This window comes from Lissotriton vulgaris, chromosome 5, assembly GCF_964263255.1.
Source record: "Lissotriton vulgaris chromosome 5, aLisVul1.2, whole genome shotgun sequence".
NCBI lineage: Eukaryota > Metazoa > Chordata > Amphibia > Caudata > Salamandridae > Lissotriton > Lissotriton vulgaris.
This window is the reverse complement of record NC_141693.1, coordinates 522,223,246-522,246,330: the sequence shown is the minus strand read 5'-3', so window position 1 is coordinate 522,246,330 and position 23,085 is coordinate 522,223,246. Positions and strand designations below refer to the sequence as shown.

The 23,085-nt window shown below is 44.1% G+C and overlaps 1 protein-coding gene across 3 annotated transcripts in view; it reads right to left on the bottom strand.

Moving 5' to 3' along the window:
- The window catches only part of SGMS1 (sphingomyelin synthase 1), a 1,111,197-nt gene that overhangs the window by 734,977 nt on the left and 353,135 nt on the right, over positions 1 to 23,085 (bottom strand). For all 3 annotated transcript variants that reach the window (XM_086921962.1, XM_086921963.1, XM_086921964.1), the window contains one exon: positions 3,276 to 3,343. The gene's annotated coding sequence lies outside the window, so the exon portion shown is untranslated. The remainder of the gene's footprint in view (positions 1 to 3,275; positions 3,344 to 23,085) is intronic.

The following is a 23,085-nucleotide window of genomic DNA, read 5'->3' as shown; positions in this document are numbered from 1 at the left end:
TCTTAAGAACCTTACTCCACAATTTGAAATAAAGTTGGAATCATCAGTGTTTGGGCCATAGACATTGACGAAAACACGGGCTCCACGGAGCACTCCCAGTACAATGACAATGTCCCTGCTCATCACTAAGAAGAGTAGGAAAAACATTCCATTGGCAGCCCAGCGGGTGCCCATCTTACTTTCATTTTTTGACTGGTCAAATTAGTTTCTAGAAGGACTGCAACATGTGTACCATGGCGATCCAGGTAGGCCAACACTTGGCATATTTTGCAGGGGTTATTTAGCCCCAGCACATTCCATGTCACCAGTGATGTAGTATCTCGAGGCATTGACACCAACCTATAATAACTGTGATTAGGATAATCCGTACATTTGTGTGGTACAGCCCATAGAGGGGAAAAGAAATAAACCGATCACACAATCTCAAGCAAGAGCCAGCTGAGCTACTCCTTGACTGCTTAGATTTTACTAGCTTCAACAGAAGAACTCCTCGTGTGATAAGCTATCAGTACAATTCTTGCAGCACTCATCCAACAAATAACCTTATAGCTGCAAAAAGTGTTCATTCACACAAAATGATGCAATTACCAGTTATAGGTGTTCCGAAATCAGCACGAACTGCACCTCACAAATCAATCTCATCTATACTGGAAAAGCACTTCTCTTTTTCAGTAAATGTGTGCTGTCTCCAAACAACAACTTCACATTTCTTATCACATCACAATTGTTTCTAGGTCAGTGCCCGTAATCGTTCAAATATCAGCTTTTTAATGTTGAGAAAGGTGACAGTTTTGCAACAATTAGCAACTGAATCTTTTCTGACAGCAGTAGCAGGAGCTTATCTCACTACAGAGAACGGGCACAGCAAGGGAAGAACTGCAGGCTTCACTGCAAAAATGAGATGTACATCAGGCAGCTCCAGGGCAAGCTTAGGCTATGCACACATAGCAGCTACAGCACAGGCAGCAAGGTTGTACATTAAACAGCTGGAGCATGGCTGTGCAATCTTCCTTACAGAGGAATAAGGTTCATTCAGCAAAGGTAGAAGGGCATGTTTGAGGACCACACAGAATGTTTACCATGTGCACTGTTGCAATCTTCCTCCTACACAAAGCTTGGAGTCAGCAGAGCTAGATGAATAGCAATTGTCAAACAATATCAGGTTCATGAAGGCCAGACACAGAGTTAGCATGACTCAACAGACACAGGGAGGTGCCATGAAGTGACAGCTCCATTTGTAAGTAACAGCTGAGACACTAACACTAGGAAACGTTTGTCAAAAGTTAATAAATAGCACCTGCACTTTGTTTGCGCAGTAAACAAGTGCAGTACAGAAACTTCTCTCACTCACGTTGAACCGGTGGAGGCAGCAGCACTGAACCACTGGCGGAGGATGGTGCAGGCGTAGCTTACCAATAGTGAAAAATAATACATCCTTCATATGCATTACCCAGAAGGCCTGACCACTCAGTGACTTCCTCAGATGTGGTTTCGAGCCGTCGGGTTGCTGTGAATAGGAGCCAAACGTTTGTGTTTTTGTTTACTAAGTCCCCGGTAGCTGAATTTATTGTTCTTATCTTAAACCCTTTAACTGCAGCAGTTCATACAAGAAAAGGAGCATGAAAAATAGAAAATCAGCCTCCTTGTACTATTGTCGCTCACTCGTAGATATTCCTGATAACCATAGAAAAATTATACATTGAGAAAACATGGCTCTCTAAGCTTAACTCGTCCCCCACTACACATTCGTGGTTTCGAATTGGTAATTTAGGTGAATTATTTAAGAAAGGATAACATCACATGCTTTCAATGTAGACATGCATGCTTGCTGTGAATTCGCTCTGAGGGATTATTTTGCATACAGCTCCATTAAGAAAGAACATTAAAAAAATTACATGAAGAGAAGTGTCTTTCAAGTGGTCCCTTTTTTGTAACCAAATACACTTTACCATTCACTCACAGGCCCCGTCTGTGACGCTCAAGGCGGCCATTTGGTATCCTCCTTTTTGTGGGTACACTTCCGACCCGGATTTCAAAGGAGCTTGGGGTGGATCACACTGAATATCTCACAGAGATGACTGGAATCAGCGCACGGGACCACCATCTTCAACACTTTAACAAAGAATGTGCGATGTGTTCACCCAAAGCTCGCATGTGCCGGTCCTAAAACTTCCATAACATTACTTAGGAATAAAAGGACTGTATTCTCCTACAACCCTGCCCTTTTCCCATCTTGAGGGAGGATGGGGTGGGGTTATTGACTCACCCACGTAATTAAAAGGGTGGAATCCAAGAAGTAATGAGGACAGCAAGGAAATGAATGGTCATTCCCTCCGCTTCGGGCTGTGAAGTGCTGTGCCTGAAGCAGTATTAAATCAGTGGCAAGGTGAACTACTAATTGTGAAGGAGGACGGCTGGCACTTTCAAGTGGAGAAAGGGCGGTCTCTACAGGTTTACGCACTGATCGTTTGAAATAGAAAAACTGATTGAAACTTCAGTCACTTACCAAATGCTGCAGCCAAACTGCATTAAATCTTACATTTCTGCCTGAAGGCAGTGCAGCCTCCTCACCTGTGTAGGTCATAACTGGGTGGAGTCCTAAAGCTCATATGGAGCAGCCGCTACTGGGCACGTGCATACAGTGTTCGTACTGTTAAATCAGAGAACCATTCTTCCAGTTAATACACTTGTTAAGTTATTTATTTATACAACACAGCCTTCTCAAACAAGGAGTCTCTTGGCATCACGGTAAAGAAGAATCGGTAAGACCTGGAACGAACTGTGTAAGTTAAATACTGCACAACAAGGTCTTTAGCAGTTTGCAGGATCCAAGGTAGTTACTAAGGGAAGGAGCAGGGGGGTGGGGGGGGGGGGGATTTCATAAAGCAGCAGACTGCAGTACGCATGCCCTGCCATCTACGAGAGGTGTGGTCAAAAACAAGGAAGAGCGATGAGATTCGTCTCATTTTCTCGACTCTGCTAGATACAATTTGACAAATTTATAGCAAATTAACGATGATCCAAAAACTCCGAGGACAAGAGATTTCCTTAATTTATCAGGATACACCCAGGCTCTTCAAAAATATTAAATTCTGAGCTCCAAAAGCAGGTACACTCTTCCTAAAGAGACAGTTGTGTGTAAGGTGACATTCTCAAAAAATGTACTCTTCACATTGTACGGTGCATAATTACAAATATACACATGATCAAAAGTCCTAGCCCTACGCGTTGTCAGTGACTGTTTCCCAAGAGAACTTAAGATGTACATTACTTACTCGTGGAGAAGATTGCAGCGCATCCGGTCACTGGGGATCCATTTGTTGTCATGAACAAATTATTACACCTAGGCACAAGAAAAAAAACAATTTAAGACATTGAGTAAATAAAGGGTTATAAAAAATGCACAACAATAATATAAACGAATACAAAGAATTACCCTACAAACGCATATGGTAATTGTTTTCATATAAAGCAGGAGCAATACAGAACCATAAACCCAATCACGATACACAAACACAATAAAGCAAACAAACTAATACCAAAAATATATTGTATTTTGATATTTAAACAAGAATGACTTCTGAACAGGCAATGCACTTTATGTTAACTCTCACGATTACTCCATTTAATCTTTAATTTGCGTTTGGCAGTTACCTACAGTTCACATATTTTATTTAATTAAAGAACCAAGAATCCCGAGGTAGACAAAGCTGTCAAACAAACTCAATAGTGCCAGTCACATATTCCCAAAATGAAACTTGCCCGAAGGTGTTTAATATTTGTGATGATAGTACATATCTAACTAGGTCATCCGGTTTGGTTGATGGCAATTGTTATACAGAACAATGCCACTTGTTACAATGTGTAATAAAGAACCAGTTTGACACAACAAATAGAAGGGTGCAGAAAAATATGCTTTGCAGTCCTCTCTCGGTTCAAAGAACCAGGAGAACTGGAAGCTGGGGGTGGTGGAGAAAGAAACAACCAGACTCACTCCAGTAACTGCAGTTTGTTGCTCGCATAGCCCTCCTCTTTCAAAATGTGAGGCTAGTTAGCATCCCGACGCAGTAATGGCTCCCATACCTCCAACATGCAGATTTAACCCAATGGAGAGTCTAAAGTTCTCAATATTTCAAAATCCCTTTTGCAGAAGGTAGGAAAGAATTGACCGAAGTCTGAAATAATACAGACGAGCCAGGTCTTGACAGTGATAATGTAGAACTAGAGCACAATGACTGTCCATACCTTACAGATTCATGAGCTGGGTATTTTCTTGAGTCTATACATTGACGTGGAGAATTCGATAAGGTGATTTATTACTCAGAAGGCTTGTGCCCCCCTATACAAATCTACACCTGAAATCATATCTACACATTAAGTCAAGAATTTAATCTTCAGTCAGCAGCATCAATAAACTACATACACAGATTTACCATGCGCAGTAGGGCGGTCACCATTGAGTTATCCTTATTCTGCATTGCTAGAGATTTAGTACAGGGCCAGCCACAATAAAGCCTTCCCCAAAACCTTCACACATATGAAAATGTAATCCTCACCGAGACAAATGGATTATGAAAAGTTTAAAAAGCAAAAGGCAGAAAAAAATACTCTGCATAGGAATTGCCATCTTTTAAAGTGTAAATAAAACAGGTGATGGACCGAATGTGGATCAATGTCACACATTCACCCCAGTCCGAAGATCTGGGCCCAAATCCATCGTTTTTTTGCACTCCACACCACCCTGGGTTAGACAATGGCGATATGCAAATCAGCTCTGACCCTGTGCCCCATGGGAACAGTCCAGTCCGAACTACAAAAGCCATGTCCTTCCCAGAACGGAATCAAGCATCCGAGGACCGGACCGGTTTCGAGGTAACACCTCTCATCAGCCCGGCTAGCTTGACTCCAGTGGTGTGGAGTGCCTGGGACCCACGTCTGGGCATCCCCAGCGCACTTAGGGCGGAATTTGCAAATAAAACAGGTGATGGACCGAATGTGGATCAATGTCACACATTCACCCCAGTCCGAAGATCTGGGCCCAAATCCATCGTCCAATCCACTGGAGTCAAGCTAGCCGGGCTGATGAGAGGTGTTACCTCGAAACCGGTCCGGTCCTCAGATGCTTGATTCCGTTCTGGGAAGGACATGGCTTTTGTAGTTCGGACTGGACTGTTCCCATGGGGCACAGGGTCAGAGCTGATTTGCATATCGCCATTGTCTAACCCAGGGTGGTGTGGAGTGCAAAAAAACGATGGATTTGGGCCCAGATCTTTGGACTGGGGTGAATGTGTGACATTGATCCACATTCTGTCCATCACCTGTTTTGTTTTCAAATTCCGCCATAAGTGCGCTGGGGATGCTCAGACGTGGGTCCCAGGCACTCCACACCACTGGAGTCAAGCTAGCCGGGCTGATGAGAGGTGTTACCTCGAAACCGGTCCGGTCCTTGGATGCTTGATTCCGTTCTGGGAAGGACATGGCTTTTGTAGTTCGGACTGGACTGTTCCCATGGGGCACAGGGTCAGAGCTGATTTGCATATCGCCATTGTCTAACCCAGGGTGGTGTGGAGTGCAAAAAAACGATGGATTTGGGCCCAGATCTTTGGACTGGGGTGAATGTGTGACATTGATCCACATTCTGTCCATCACCTGTTTTGTTTGCAAATTCCGCCATAAGTGCGCTGGGGATGCTCAGACGTGGGTCCCAGGCACTCCACACCACTGGAGTCAAGCTAGCCGGGCTGATGAGAGGTGTTACCTCGAAACCGGTCCGGTCCTCGGATGCTTGATTCCGTTCTGGGAAGGACATGGCTTTTGTAGTTCGGACTGGACTGTTCCCATGGGGCACAGGGTCAGAGCTGATTTGCATATCGCCATTGTCTAACCCAGGGTGGTGTGGAGTGCAAAAAAACGATGGATTTGGGCCCAGATCTTTGGACTGGGGTGAATGTGTGACATTGATCCACATTCTGTCCATCACCTGTTTTGTTTGCAAATTCCGCCATAAGTGCGCTGGGGATGCTCAGACGTGGGTCCCAGGCACACCACACCACTGGAGTCAAGCTAGCCGGGCTGATGAGAGGTGTTACCTCGAAACCGGTCCGGTCCTCGGATGCTTGATTCCGTTCTGGGAAGGACATGGCTTTTGTAGTTCGGACTGGACTGTTCCCAAGGGGCACAGGGTCAGAGCTGATTTGCATATCGCCATTGTCTAACCCAGGGTGGTGTGGAGTGCAAAAAAACGATGGATTTGGGCCCAGATCTTTGGACTGGGGTGAATGTGTGACATTGATCCACATTCTGTCCATCACCTGTTTTGTTTGCAAATTCCGCCATAAGTGCGCTGGGAATGCTCAGACGTGGGTCCCAGGCACACCACACCACTGGAGTCAAGCTAGCCGGGCTGATGAGAGTTGTTACCTCGAAACCGGTCCGGTCCTCGGATGCTTGATTCCGTTCTGGGAAGGACATGGCTTTTGTAGTTCGGACTGGACTGTTCCCATGGGGCACAGGGTCAGAGCTGATTTGCATATCGCCATTGTCTAACCCAGGGTGGTGTGGAGTGCAAAAAAACGATGGATTTGGGCCCAGATCTTTGGACTGGGGTGAATGTGTGACATTGATCCACATTCTGTCCATCACCTGTTTTGTTTGCAAATTCCGCCATAAGTGCTCTGGGGATGCTCAGACGTGGGTCCCAGGCACTCCACACCACTGGAGTCAAGCTAGCCGGGCTGATGAGGTGTTACCTCGAAACCAGTCCGGTCCTCGGATGCTTGATTCAGTTCTGGGAAGGACATGGCTTTTGTAGTTCGGACTGGACTGTTCCCATGGGGCACAGGGTCAGAGCTGATTTGCATATCGCCATTGTCTAACCCAGGGTGGTGTGGAGTGCAAAAAAACAATGGATTTGGGCCCAGATCTTTGGACTGGGGTGAATGTGTGACATTGATTCACATTCTGTCCATCACCTGTTTTGTTTCAAATTCCGCCATAAGTGCGCTGGGGATGCTCAGACGTGGGTCCCAGGCACTCCACACCACTGGAGTCAAGCTAGCCGGGCTGATGAGAGGTGTTACCTCGAAACCGGTCCGGTCCTCGGATGCTTGATTCCGTTCTGGGAAGGACCTGGCTTTTGTAGTTCGGACTGGACTGTTCCCATGGGGCACAGGGTCAGAGCTGATTTGCATATCGCCATTGTCTAACCCAGGGTGGTGTGGTGTGCAAAAAAACCGATGGATTTGGGCCCAGATCTGCGGACTGGGGTGAATGTGTGACATTGATCCACATTCTGTCCATCACCTGTTTTGTTTGCATCTTTTAAAGTGTGGCAGAAAACGTGGAGGCAAAGGCTGTGCATAATTTTGTTTCACAAAAAAATTATACAAGGAAAATAGATTTATCTCTTGTGATTCCCCGAGGGTGTACTAAAGTAAATGTAATCTTCATTCGTCCAAATGTAGTTTTAAAGAAATGTTTTGAAACAAAGGCTATTCTAGAACTACAAGCAGAAGCCATCACTTAGGTGCATATTTCCAAAACTATTTCAATTGCATGTGGATGTTGGGATCATACCAGCAACAAACCTTTTTAATGAATAAAAAATTACGTTTAAGAATTCACAAATATCAATCGTGTACTTGTAGAGATTTACCAGCACAAAGATTTTCAATTGATTACACCTATTAACAGAAGCGGAGTATGCAGAGAGTGGGATTTCCAGGGATTAAATGCCCTTTGACTTTATTGACACCCACAAACTGACACGTGTGGCTTTAAACACTCCACTCCTACTCTTTCTCAAACTGGAAAATGTTAGAAATTTGCTCCCAACAAGGGTTGCCTAGAGTGGTGTAGCGTGGTGCTGCTCTATATCATTTTAGGACCCTATTGTAAGTTTCCCAATTCATGCCCTTATATAGGTATAAATCACCATATCCTTATGTAGGCATAGAAATTATAACCATATTTAGGCATAGCTCATGCAGTCCAAATACGGCAGGGCTACTTCCACTAGTTCCGAAAATCCACAACGATTTCTTGGAAAACTCAGCTTCAGCAGCCGGGGACTTCCCCTTGCTTGAATATTGATTTGTCCAAGAACTCATGGAGTTTTCAAAGAACTGAGACTCTTTGATGACGTTATTATGTCAGTCGGCACCTTCAAGGTATAAATATGCCCACACTCTCCCAAGCAAACACACAGGGGTTTGGAGCTGTTTGACTATCTACTTGCCCGACACGCCGTTCTACAGCAAGTGCAGAATGAAGCCGACTCTCTAGCAGACGCACTGAGAAAGACGCTCTCTTTTCTCCTGCCGAGAAATCCAGCTCCAGTGTTTCCAAGCTACTCTTGCGGGTTGTTGGGAAATCGAGTCCCGAGACTGACCTTCTCCATTCTAAACTAAGGCATGGAGCAGATTAGACTCTTAGAGAAATCTTGGGCAGATTCTTGGCAAAAGCATACTAAATTTATGCTACACCTCACTTACTTCTTCCCTCATACTAGGCTTAGGTTAGGTACACCGGGGTAGGCGTATTTTAGAAGCACCAGTTGAGTATTTTTAGCCTTTGTTATTTATGTATGTATTTATATATGGTTTAGGAACCATACAATGCTCTTACAGTATTATTTTATTCTACTATTTATACTGTATGCATTATATTTTACAAACAGTTTTACGATTGTAGCAGTTCATTTCTTATGCTTGAGAAAGAAGATTGTTCAATAAATCCTTTTATTGAAAAAGCCTGTCTTTCTACTTTCCCTGCACCTCTAGTGAAACGATGCATGCACTATTGACTGAGTGAAATATCTACCTATTGTTTCCACGACTCTGAAGATACATTTTATCTTGGGGAAACAAAGTTGTCATGTTTATGCGGTTGTCAGAGACTAATCCCTCCTTGTGAATTCGAGAAAGTTTCTAGTGACCTCTGAGCTAGCTGGCACACACAAGTAAGTCTAGTATATTCGATCGAGACCTAGTTGACCTCAGTCCTACGTCTAATCTATAGGATATATTATTCCAATGTGCAGAGCCTATTGGGAATATAGGAACAATACTACATGGTGCCCAGCGTTTGGTAAGGCACTAATTTAACGCTAGATACTAGAGTAACTCAGTCGTGCTATTCACAGAGACCCCTTTTATCCCTTAAAAACTCCAATAGACATCTGGAGTGGGTTAAAGGATAAAATATCCACCTTAAACGGAGTAGAACGAAAAATCCTATGTATTCGTTTTTGGTTTTGTTCAAAGTTGAAGGATACAGTGTTCCAAAATATTGTGCACCTTATCTTTATTTCCTTGAAAAGTTCTCTGCAAAACTGCAACAAAACTGCAAGATTGCGACAAAGAGAGCGGTGGAGCTGCAAGAACTGCAGCCCAACCGGTTTTAGACATTACAGGGTTCCAACAAAATGACCCGGATGCTATAATCATCCCGGAAAATGTGAGAAAAGCTTATAGAAAATGGCCCATCACAGAGAGGTGGTACGGTCATAGAGGCACATAAATATCAGCAGACAGAGGTATTCTATTCATGGATTGTCTTTCCACAGGCAAATCCAACAACACATGTGTTACACTTCTACAAGATGGAGGAACATCCAGCGGAATACGTTCCTTTCGAGGACGTTGAAATTCCACCAACTTACCAAGAGCACCAGCTCTGGTTTAAAGGTGCCCTTCAACATCAAAATCACATTACCAGGCTCAGTCCACTAGGTAGACCAGGAGCAGCATGGCCGGTACTAGCCAGCTATACACCACATCCTAACATTGAAAGAATATCAGATGTAGAACTGTTAGCTCAGCTAAAACAATTAATTAAAATCAGAATGAGCGCTCCTTTGAGGCTACACCCAGACAAAGCGCGTGCAAGAGTCAACTGCTACTAAGATGTACTTATACGCAGTATCAGAGGAGAAAGGACCGCAGTGATCTAAATAAACACACGCAAGTGGTTTATTAGATATATACAACTGAGTTTGGGGCGGGCGTGTAGCAGAGGAAGGTTTAATTTGCTCACAAATGCCACATTGAAGGACAATATCACATGTGTGTTTGTACAAACCCCGCCACTAATACCGTTGTTGGAGAAGAGAAATAGCTGACACGCCGGTGTGCGCCGAAGCCATCCCGGCATGGACTGCTGTAATCAAAGCCTGACTGCGGTCCGCGTTGGGCATCAAACCTGTCACCAACGTTGTTAATTCTCACATAAGGAACTTTATCAGGACTTAAATTATATTTAGAAGGGAAACCCTTTGGGTAATTACCTCCCTTCTCTGTTGTGGCAATAGTTGCCAAGATGTTCTTATCAATCTTACTTTTGGAACGTGTAACCGCTGCCACTGCAATGTTGCAGCTGCAGTCTTCGCAGCCTCGTCCGCGAGGCAGTTGCCAACAGCGTGAACCCAAACACGCTGATGACCCAGAGTATGAATTACAAGGAACAGTGGGAGTCGTTCTTTGAGCTTAGCTACTCGAACCGAGATCATTTTATGTTTTATTGTGCGACCCTTGGAATCACGATAAGCATTTTGAGTCCAAAAGGGGAGATTGTCATTGTAAGACCGAACACAGTAGTAAGAGTCACTCACAATAGTCACACTGGGATCGGCGTACTCCAATGCAAGCATTAGAGCACGAAGTTCTGCCAACTGGGCGGTACAGTCCCCTAATGTCTGTGTATGCATGACATCAGACTTGAATTCACCATCTACCATAGTACCAACCACAATTGGGCAGGCCGAAGAATACGCATGTTTTTAATCCGTAGCTGCCTGCACACTTCCATCAGTGTAAATGATATAGCGGAAATCCTCAAGTCGGCGCATAGTCAGAGGAGCAGGATGAACAAATTCATACTGCAAGTACTCTTGAGTCTGCAGGGAGGAATAAAAAATAAACGTGACATCCGGAGATGTCAAGGATGTAGCTCACTGTATCCACCGTGGGTGCAAAGCTTTCGAATTCGATACACTGGCTTTCGTCACTGCCTCCAAGGCAGGATACGGAGGAACAACCAAAATGCCTTTTCCCTGCGACAGTGCACGGTCCTTAAGAATCGCCATTTGCACTGCTGTCAAAACTTTTTCCACAGTGGAAAACCGCAACTCAGCCGAAGTGTACAAGTGTGTCAAGGCGGCCGGTATCGGGGGGATCAGCTCTGGTCTGGCTCTCCTCCTTTCTGAGGGACCGCACTCAGGCGGTTCGGCTAGGCGACTTCACGGCCACTCCTCTCCCTGTCACTTGCGGTGTTCCCCAGGGATCCTCTCTCTCCCCTTTGCTTTTCAATCTCTATATCTTTCCTCTCATTTTCGCACTCCAGCAGCTGGAGGTCACCGTTTATAATTACGCGGACGACCTCCAGCTCATCTTTGATCTGTCCCCCTCTCCTCTCTCTGTCTCTAACTTCCAGTCAACTATGACATTCATCAGGGACTGGATGAACCACAACCACCTTAAGTTGAACCCGGACAAAACCGAGCTGGTTCTCACTGGTGGTTCATCCAGCCCCTGGAACTCCTTCTTTTGGCCCCCCTCTCTTGGTCCCGCACCTACCCCTTCCACCACGGTCAAAACACTCGGTGTTAAAATAAATAACCAGCTCACTCTCCATTCACAAATTGGTTCCGTGGTATCCTCCTGTTTCCTCACTCTCCGCACTATCCGCACTGTTTCCCGTTTCTTTTCCCCTCAGGCACTTAAGATCATCATGGCCGCACTAGTGATATCGCGACTGGACTACGCAAACGCTCTCTACCATGGTATCCCCGCGTACAGCCTGCGTAGACTCCAGATTATCCAGAACCAGGCAGCCCGGCTGGTGTACGGCCTTCCTCGCTATCACCATTCCACCCCCCTTCTCAAGGAGCTTCACTGGCTCCCTGTAAAAGAATGTTCCCTTTTTAAGATCGGCTGCATGGCCTTCCAGGCCCGCCAGGGCACTGCCCCCGCTTTCATCTCTTCATTAATTAATCCTTATGTACCTGCAAGAGAACTTCGGTCTTCCTCCAAGTCCCTCCTTCAGATCCCTCGCTTCACACGCAAAAAGTGGGGCGGGGCCAACTTTTCTACCCTGGCTCCAACATTCTGGAACTCTCTCCCTGACCATCTCCGCTCTGCCACCCAGTACCTCCCCTTTCGTAGAGATCTGAAAATGTTCCTCTTCAGCCAGGCCTTCCCCTCTTAAAACTCTCTTATGTCTCCTCTTATCTTTTCTTCCGGTCTCTCTCCCTCAGTTGCTGATCCCCCTAGCGCCAAGAAACCTCAAGGTGTACGCTGCGCTTTAGAAATATTTTAAATTAGAAATTAGTGTGACTTGTAAGCCATAGGGACTGTGTTACCCTCATTAAAAGTGAGGTATGTGAAACCCACCGCCCCTGGCACGATTCTTATCACCAGGTTGGTGTGGTTATCGCGAGTCAACAATAATTTAGATTCAAGAAGGTCAGCCTGCAAAGATTGCAAGATGGCTGAATGTTCTGGCAGCCAGCACGATTTGGAAAAAGTAGGTTGTATCAACGCATAAAGCGGTTTGATATGCTGAGCATATTCCGGAATGTATGTACGACCGAAATTTAAAGCGCCCAGTAAAGATTGTAGCTTTTTCAGTGTCGTCGGAGCTCGCAAAAGTGCACATTTCTCCAGGAAGTGAGGAGCTAGACCTCGACCTTCATTGTTGAGCTCGTAGCCCAGGAACAACACAGTGTACTCTGCAATGTGTGAATGTATAGCCTATGTCCGCAAAACAGCAAATTATGCGGTCAATACGGCACAGATGCGGCCATAACTCGTCGTCTGTGAGACAAATGTCCTCCACATACGAACATGTATCTGTGTTCAGTCTCTCCAGGAGAGAGACAATGTGGGCGTCAAAAACCCCAGGACTATTCTTGTAGCACATAGCCAAACGAAAGAATTGGCGCGGTTTGCTGCCACTTGTAAAAGCTGTCCACTGACTACTAAGAGGGGACCGATTGTGGGCAAAAAAAACATTGGATATGTCAAGTGTGGTTTTAAACCTTTTACGCACAAGGCTATCCAGAAGAGCAGAACTGTGATTATTCTTCCCCGCGCACGTACGACAATGAGAGTTTACGTGGCGGTAATCCAATACCAAACAGTATGAGCCATCTAGCTTGGTCAAAGTAAAAAGTGGTTATTTATCGGAGACACAGACGTTACCAATTACACCTTGATATCCCAATTGTTCAAGGATTTCAGGAACGGAGGCTTTTGCTTCACGTCGCATGGGGTATTAGGGTTGAGGCTGTGGCATCGACCGCAAGGGAATCTCATGTCGAGGGGAAAATTTGTCCCATCCACAGTGAGTATGGTACAACGCTGGTGCAATCGCTTTAGCCCAATCGTCAGCAAACTGCAGAGCCTGCTCCTTCGGAGCTATGTGCGCAAATGCGGGGAGGATCACCTCCTCCCCTTGCGGAGCAGCTAAGATAAAGGGTGGGGGGCCACTCGACCTCCGCCAACAAAATATCATAGGTAGTTGTCAGGTTTTCCCCCAAAAACCCTTTTATGGTAAATTCTAGGTCACCTTCAATTACAAGGACAATTTCATAAAGTCTGTCAGGGGGAGCCACTCTAGTGTCAGCTGTCTCTACTACAAAGAAGGTATCAGTCGCTGTCACCTTCAGTAGTTGACGCAGCGCCTCTCGAGCAGCGCCTCTCGAACGATGGGAATCTCCACCGCGCTGTTCAGCAGCATCAGCGCCTATGTCAGATTCCGAAGCTGCGTTCTCACTATCTGTGGCACATCTCGCTGTTACCGCAGCAACTTTCTTCTTCTGAAACTGGGGCCTCGGACGCGATGTCTCGTCCTGCTTGCCTTTTCCGTCAGCCTTACGAGGCTGCTCACGGCTCTGTTAGGCACCTTGACCTCTGCCGCCGCCTCCTTCACTGGTGGTGTTTACCGATGTTTCTTGCAAAGAGGGAGGAGAACGTTGTTCAGGAACCTGAAATCTATCAGGTGACTCAACAGTACTGCGGTCGCGCAACTGATATGTAGGGAAGGTGTAGGTGTAGGTGAAGCGGGCAGGGACCCCTGTTTCTGTTGCTGCTTCCCCTGTTTTTTGTTCTTACTCCAATTTTGTTTCTGAACTTTTGGGCGGTCATCTTCATCAGATGACGCATGTTGAGTTTTCTGCGGTTTCTCTTTTCTAGCGAAAGGCTTAACACCCAAACTATTGCGGCCAATGGTCTTATAAGCCTCCGTAATAATTTTCGGTAACTGACGGGGTTTGTCTGCGTCGGGGACATCGCACAAAGCATTAGACACCTGGAAACTTAACGCATCCCCCTTGACATTAGCAAGGACGAGATCGCGTACCATGTCAAACGCTCCCACGAGTCGCATTCCCAACTCCACAGCGGCCTCTGGTCCGTGTTCATCCTGAACACACTTGATCACAGAGGGCAGGACAGTGATTAATGGGGTGCAAAAGCACCTGGTATAGACTGCCTCAAAAATCACACCCCGAGTTGTACATTCATTTACGTCTGGCACTAAGTCTTTCTGCAAACTAACCATAAGGACCCTGTGTTTCTCCACAGGACTAGTATTCGGGAATACTGCTTCCAGCTGGTCGAATTTCTCGGCAAGCCAAAAAGGCATCTCCTCTTTATCCTGGGGACGCTTGCTCATGACAGCATTAGCCATGACAGGACTAAGCTTCAGCCCGCCACCGCCAACTGGATGCGCCGCACCACCCGGGGCACCACCCGGGAGGTTGCGGGAAATGTAATGAACCAGACCCCTAATAACTGACACTGCAGAATCATAAAGGGGTCATACTAGGGGAGCTGTTCACGGCCCCGCCCTCGGATGCGGGTGTAAGCTGCTAAAACAGGCCAAGTAGCGCCTGGGATCGACAGCGGCCCTTGTCTAAACGCTGTAATAACGTGTGGGAGGGCGACATTAAACCAAACGGCATGCTGCCAAACAGAAATCGGAAATTCTACTGTCAGATATGGAGCGTAAGCTGCAGGATCATCAGCAGGGGTATAAGTGTGAAAGACACCATTACCAGCATCTACCTCGGGAAATGTTACCCATGAGTAATATAACTCAAACGGGTACGCCGTGTCAGCTGAGACCACAAAAACCACTACCTGTCCCTGTAATGAAACAAGGTATTCCTGCAAATGATTCCGCACAGCTACACAACTGTGTGCTAGGATATCAACCGCAGCCATATCGAAACAGTAATAGAGAAGTACAATACAATAGTATAAGGCACAACTGAGTAGTAATTCAAACAAAAAAACATTTTAAATTAACAAGCTTGAAGAAACCTATGTAACTATAGGTAGGTTTTATCAGTCACTACTGTCAACCGGAAACAATAGTGAGGGGGTCGTAGACTGATATAAGCACTACTCAAGTGTCTCACAATAAGACCACTGTCGTTGGCTGCGCCATGCTGCATGGATTTCTGCTCATACACAGAACTGTGCACAGAGACCTAGGACATTAGTGAATTGTGGTGTACCAGAAACTTACCTCAGTGCCTCAAAACCCCAACCAGCTAGCAATCAGTGTCACATTAGCTCTTCATCCTATAGCAAAGTAACCAATGATTAGACAACCTAGACCATGCGACTTAGGACCATCTCCGGAATGGTGGCAAGTGAGAACACTCTTTTGTTATACTCTCATACTAGTCCACAACAGGAGTATAAAAGATACACGGTAAGGTTAAAATATTTATTTTAATGACATGATCTCATGTGCAGTATTTTAGACAACATAAGCAGACATATGATTAAGCATAATATGGTCAGCATGGTTACAATTCCATAAAATACAAAAGGAGGAATCATATTAAAATGATAGTGCAAACAGGTGATATAGCGCCTAGTTTTAACACCCTCCCTATATAAGAACTATGTATTATAAACTAAAGAAGGTCTCTTGAGCTTGTTTTGGGGGACCCAATTACCTGTCCACTCAGTAAGTGTAAATTACATCTGGATCAGCAAGGCTCTCTACATCCCTGGAATAGTCCAAGTGTGTGAAATTATGGGAAGTGTGCTATGATAAAGGCGCCAGAATCTTGCTTTGCTCGCAGCTGCCAAAATGTTGTGTCTAGAATGTGTTACACGGACATGCTGATAAACAGGCTCACATGTTATGATAACATTGACGGCTCAGTCCTCACTGTACAGACTGGGGCACAATGAAGGTCTAGAGATGTCAAAAAACAAACCTTTTCTCATGTATAGACCTTCGTGAAAGCTAACTTGAAAAAACAGCTAAGCAGTGTCTTGTGCAAAAAGCAGTAAAAGGTAAAATGGCGTTTAAACTTCTAATAACCCATGCTAACATAACATGCACGCAAAAAGAGGCCCTAAACCATACTACACTCCATTGAAAGTTCAGCTATCATCTTACTCCTGGGTGTAGTTCAGTTCAAAAAACTTTATTCTGATAACTTGGTATCGATAAAAGCACAGCAGTATGACAAATTATTTAACAAATGGAGAGTAAAAATAAAATTCATTAATAATAAACAGTTTATGATTATATATAATACCAGTTCATACATCAATTTAACAAAATAGTCACACAAAAATATAAGAGCTCAGGGGTTGGACATCATCCTACGTGCTCAGGAAGACCAACTCTTCATCAACCAGAGTGAGTAACCACGAATAAGCATTGTCCAAGATAATAGGCCTCTGCTTTTTAAAAAATTGAATTAAAAGCCACTTGGTATATTTTAAATAGTATTTACGAAGAAACAAAAAATTTAAAATAGATTGTCAGCTCACACCATCACATGGGCAGGGAACATGGTCAAGATTGGAGTGGTAGCCAAGAGGAAAACATAACACAAATTTAAAAGTACCTGCTCTTAGGCAAAATAAAAGGCTCCTTTCCCAGTGGCTCTTAGGTAAGATGAGATAGATAGGTAGGGAGTGCCTATGCTGTTCTATAGTCATATAGCTTGAGGCAAGAGATTTTTCAGATTCCATACCAATCCTTTCTCTATTATATAATAAATAAAGTGCACTTCTGAGCTCATTTTTATGCAATGTTTCGGCTGTACTGGGGTTTAAAAAAATACAACCTTTATTAACACTACATAAACTTTGGTACACTCCAGAGAGCAAAGGAATATCCATTCCTTTCTCACATTTAACACAGTCACTGATAATCTCTCTAGTTAAAGAAGCAGCCTGATTCTTCCAGACCGATAACCAAAAATGAGCAGAACGGGCGCTTATGAAATCATCAATATAATTTTAATTAAGTTCCCTATGGCAAATGTATTGTGGAGTAGAGATTGGGACACCCAACAGCTTCCAGCAAAACCTATTCTATTCCTGCTGAATGCTGGAGCTGTTGACATTACCCCAGATCTCAGCTCCATATGTAGCTACTGGGAAGCATTTTGATTTCAATTTTTTTAGGATAGCTAAAATAGCACTGGTGTTCTTTGGGCGAGGAAGGCTAAGGATGTAATTGATGGCCTTTGAGAGCTTGCCCCTGGAGTGAGCCATATGCTCAGTCCATGAGCCGTTCGAAGCAAAGACCACCCCAGCATAGGGGAAGGTACTAGTACTTGTCAGTTTTTTGATTGCCCGCAGTAATAGAGCTGAGCTGGCGCATTCCAGGGCCACATGACATTATAAAAGATTTTTTTAAATTGACGCATAGGTCTAGGCTACCCATGTAGTTAACAAAGGTCTGTACTAAGATGCGCAGAGAGTTCAGAGTGTGGCCTTTGAGGACTGCATCATCTGTGTATAATAGTACCGGAAGTGTTTTCCCATTAATTTTGGGGACGTCCTGGGTCGTGGATTTTAACGATTTGCTCAATCCATTGATGTAGATAATAAAAAGGAGGGGTGCCAGAACACATCCCTGCCTGACCCCCCTTCCTACCCTAATGGCTCCAGAGACCTCACCACCACAACCAATCCTTACCACCACAATCAATCCTCACCTGTGCATGAAGATCTTTATGGAGATGCGCTAAAAATGTACTAAAGGCTCATCCAATCCATAGGCCAGGAGGATAGACCAAAGCTTTGACCTATTAACAAGGACAAAAGCGGAGGATAAATCCATAAAGGCCAAATAGACTGGGGAGGACAGCGCGATGATGTATTTTCCATTGATCAAATTAAAATTTAAGCACTGTTCATTGGTGCCAACCTTGCTACGGAAACCCAGCTGACAAGGCTCTAAGATGCCACTTTCCTCAGACCACCCTAAAATCTTATTATATAAAACTCTGCCCAATATTTTTAAAGTGTTATCGATCAGGGAAAAAGGCCTGTAATTGATAGGTTGAGACCGGACCCCGTTTTTAAAAATTGGAACGATAATACTCGTGGCCCAGGTGCTTGGCATCAGAGCATGCGTTAAATTAATAAAAACGTTCAAAAAGGAGCGGTGCTCAGACATCTGGTTTCCATTTGATTAAATCTATAGGTAACCCATCCGGGCCCGGGGCTTTATTCCCAAGGCTCTGATGAATGGCTTCTTCCACCTCAGACAAAGATATTTGTATGCTCGACAGTGGGCCAGGTTCATACTGGTCTGACTCTTGTGGGGGAGTAGCATAGATGTTTGAGAAGTGGCTTTCCCACGATTCACTCGAAATGGTGCAACTGACAGGGGTTAATAGCTGGCCCCTAGATCGCAAATACCTCACAGCAGACCAAAATATGTTGCCCTTTTTATGGTGGCAGCCTTAGATAAGGCTTCGCAGTGGTCATTTAGAAGTGCTCCTTTCCGATTGGCAATCGCTGTGTTATACCTCGGCCTAGCCATTTTCACGTCTGCAGTGCACATTGGGTTGGATGATAAAGCCCTACGCAGATTCCTACTAGCCTCAGAACACTCATGGTCGAACCATCTTGGGTCATGTTTTGCCAGAGGAATGGGTTTCGACAAGAGGGTTATAATTGCCAAACAGAGTTTTGTAAAATCCTGGACTGCCCCTGGATGCGGTTCGTAAGACGATAAACATGAATTAATAAGGTGCATATTATTCTTCATTAGTGACTGCAATAATACGCCACGATCGACACCCCTCCATGTAAATCTTAATTTATCAGTTGAGGGTATTACATTCCTGGCACCACATTCAATAGAGAACACGGGCCAAGGCGCCAATCTCAAAACTATTTTAAGTGGATTGTGGTCCCCATGGCTCACGACAATGACTTCTGCAGCCATTAGGCGGTCCACAAGAGGAGGGGAAATAAAAATAAAATCTATAGGTGTGGAACAATCCCTACCTCTGAGTGTTAGTGCTTTGTGGTTAATAGCGTGTGATGCACCCACAGCATCCATAACATTAACAAGATTATACAAACTCAGGAGCGTAGCCAGCACTGTGCCCCTGCGGGAAGCGGAGCCTGGGTGTGTATACCTACACACTGTGGCATATCTATAAGTTTTGCATTAAAATTGCCACTCAAGAGAATCCCGGTGATCCCATCTAAGCCTTGCTGGCAGTCTAAATTAGAAATAAAATCAAAAAGCTCAATAACATTCCTATTGGGAATGGAATGAAGATCTTTGTTATAAAAGTTTATCAAATAAAAAGAAACTCCTTTTGTAAATCAAGATTTGGAAGTTGCGGCTGTTGATTGATAAAAACCTTAAAACATCCTCCAGCAGCAACATTAATTCCAATGAATAGACCCCCCCTGACAGTCGACCAAATTTGGGGATGGGGGCTACTATGCTGAAACAATGAAACCCCACAATATAGAATTCATGAGTGGCCCAGGTCTCTTGGAACATAACTACATCTTGGTCAGATATTAAACACAGCCAATCCTGATCACCAAGCCTTGACTTGTAGACCTGCTACGTTCCAGCTTAAGACACTCAAATCAGTGTCCGCTTTGACCTTGTTTATAGGTTGTTGGACAACAGGAATATCAATGTGGGCTGCGGGTGCAATACCTAAAAGATTTCCTACGTGATGTGGTTGATCTGCCAATGAAGATGATTGTCTATTTATAGGTTGCCGATCAAACGGCATGTCAATATGGGCTACTGGTGCTGTGCCTAGGGGATTTTCTATGTGATGTGGTTGGTCTACCAATGAAGGTGGTTGTCAATCCTGGGCATCCAAATTAGAAAAGGCCTGAAACCTATTGGTTAACAAAGGCAGAGCATAAACATTCCTAACGGGTGTATATTGTGATTTATAAAAGGAACCTAAAGCGAGAGCACAAATACTAGAATTTAGTGTAAATGGTTGCTCACAGATGCTTAAAAGGCGACAAACCATATGGGGCCTACGGAAATTAATGACAATGCAGTCACCGTTTATAGTCTTAGGAGAATGACCAACCCACCCAACTCGCCTGGGTGTAAAATCTTACCTGAACCCAAACTCTTAAAATAATGAGCGAAAATATGTTCCAAGCCTTACTAATACTTACAAAAATCAAACAAACTGGCTAGCAATATGAAGGCTCACATTTAGATTTTACACTAGCTCACCTAGGACACTTGTTCTAGACGCAGTCTACCTATTGTACCTAGGCTGAGCACAGCACTTTTCTGCCAGTCAAAAAAAGTACACTGTTCAACAACTTCGGATTAAATTTATGTTGATGGCACCATCCATTAACATGCAGCGTTCCACTTACGAATGCCTATTTCTTTGGCCGCTGGATGTGAAACTGTATAGAATATCCACTTGCCCAAGGAATAATATGCTTCTGAAATCGATCAATGAAAAAAAAAAAAACATATCCACTCTTACTATTTGGTGGCACAAAGTGAAGTGACAAATAATGCCAGCATACTCATTATGTTAGATCTCTGTCAACAGCTCTTCTGATTATGCAAATGATCATTGTTATGACAGGGATTGGATTCAAGCAAGGCTCTGATTAGGCCACCTTTCTGATTATATTGAACATACCAGTGTTCTATTTTTGTCAAATCATTGAATTTCATAGACTCTGCACACAGAGTTTTTTGTTTATGGATGAGCTTTGCATAGGCTAGCTTACTGATAGGGGCCTGAACTTGGTCGCAATTTTATTATGCCAGACTTTTGATGAAAGCAGAGTTCGGGATATATTATTGCTCTAATGCAACAATCTTTCTCTTTCTTACTTTACTTTCTGAGAAACTAGGCATTTTGTGAATTGCCCTGGCAAATGTACGTTTAAGCAGCGACCCCATTTCACCAACCTGCTTTGCAGTTTTTAGGTCGAGCTTCAGCACGCATGCGTTGTCTGCAAGACCTATTGTAATGTTAAAAACTTTTTTCGCCTGCTACTTACCATTGGTTCATTCTACTGTCGCTCTACTTTGATGCCTCCCAACTTGTTCGCTTTGCCGACAGGTCACTTCTGTTCAAGGCTGAGGAGCGCTGGCAAAGTACTTGTATTTTAAACATTTGTTTCCTGCCTCTTGCTCCTCGCACACTCTACGGTCAACCTATAGATTTTTCCTGATATCAGAGCCACATAGGAGACAACGTGTTGGTTAATCTGAAGCTCACCTCTTAAGGACTGCATACAGTTACGCAGGAATATATTCCATGCGGAGTGTGGGGTTCCAGGTGTGGTTTCCCTTGAGCATTTGTAAATGCCCAAAACTTGTGTTTGTCTTGGCATTAACAAATTGCTCTCCAACTCCTTTTAGCCTAGAAACTTGCAAAGATTTACTCTGGGAATGAATTGGATAACTACTCTTCCAAGGTAGAAGGGGCACGGAACACTCCCGTGGAGATAAAAGAGCCTTTGACCGTCCGGCTGCATTTTAGGACATAGCAAAAGTGACATGACACTCCAAGCAGCGCACCTAGAAAGTGGCGACTGGTGTGGGTCTCCTGGAGCGCTATTGCCAATGTCAGAATTGCAAAACGTTGTGTATTTACATCCGTGCTTAGGAGTAATTATATGGGCATAAACTTGCGACGTTCTTTGTGAATTATGCGCTGAAGTGTGAGGTTCAGGGACTGAGCTGTAGCAATAACATGCTGCAAGTGTGAAACGTTTCAAAGTGTGGATGCTGATAGGATGATGTCTTTAGAGATATTACTTCTTCAGTAGGTTTTAGTGATTCCTTTTCAAATGAATGAGCTTTATAAAACACCGTATCTATTTTGCCAGCAAGAAACTGTTGAAAGCAGGACAGTACTCACAGCTGCTGACACTAGCAGCAAATTAATGTGTAGACATTTATTTACGGAGGCAATGGTGATTGTTTACGTCAGCACTGATATTGCTTGTGTGTGTTCAATGTGTTTTTAAACAAGGCGCTAACTGCTCATAAAATGTGTGATTGGCGTAATCTATCAACTTTTATGCGTGTCCTGGAGAGGCTACTTTGTTAGGAAGCGATGTTTAAATGTGCACCATTCCTGGGCAGTTAATGTACCCGTCAGTGTGTTAATGCTCTTTAACCAGATAGGAGCTATTACCGCATTCAATACTTTATAACAAGATGCAGGGACGCTGCTGGAGGATCTTACCTCTCTGATGCTGCTACTTCACCGAATATGTGGAGATTCATAGATGTGAGGTTCAGAAATTATCTATATTGCCATGAAGTTGGTATGTACTATTTTTGATTAAATCCGTTTTTCATTTCTGCTGCTATTTACACATAAATACACGCATGAAACAATCTGCTTCCCTAAGGTGCTATTTATTTAAGAAAACTGAAAAATGCAGAAAATGTGTATTTTGATTAGTTCTAAGCCTTCCAATTTAATGGCTGTGCAGATTCACAAAATTAGGTTTTAAACAAGCATTGGATGATGACATTTTCATTTGGCAAATGATTTGTTTGTGGATAGTTTTTGCATGAAGGCACAACATTTTCGAAAACAGGCGCTATCTAAAAGCCATTATATTTATATTTTTTATGTAAAAGAACACATTGCACCAGCAGTCCATGGCACTGCAGAGGACTACTTGTGCAGGTGTGCAAATTGTACAAAAGCAGAATGCCATCACTCAATTGGGTTTGCCAATGGCTGAGGTGTAGTAAATTGTTGCCCCATGTTGTGTGCTGTGGTTGGAAGAAGCGAAACGTGAATGACACTGCAGCAGACCAATA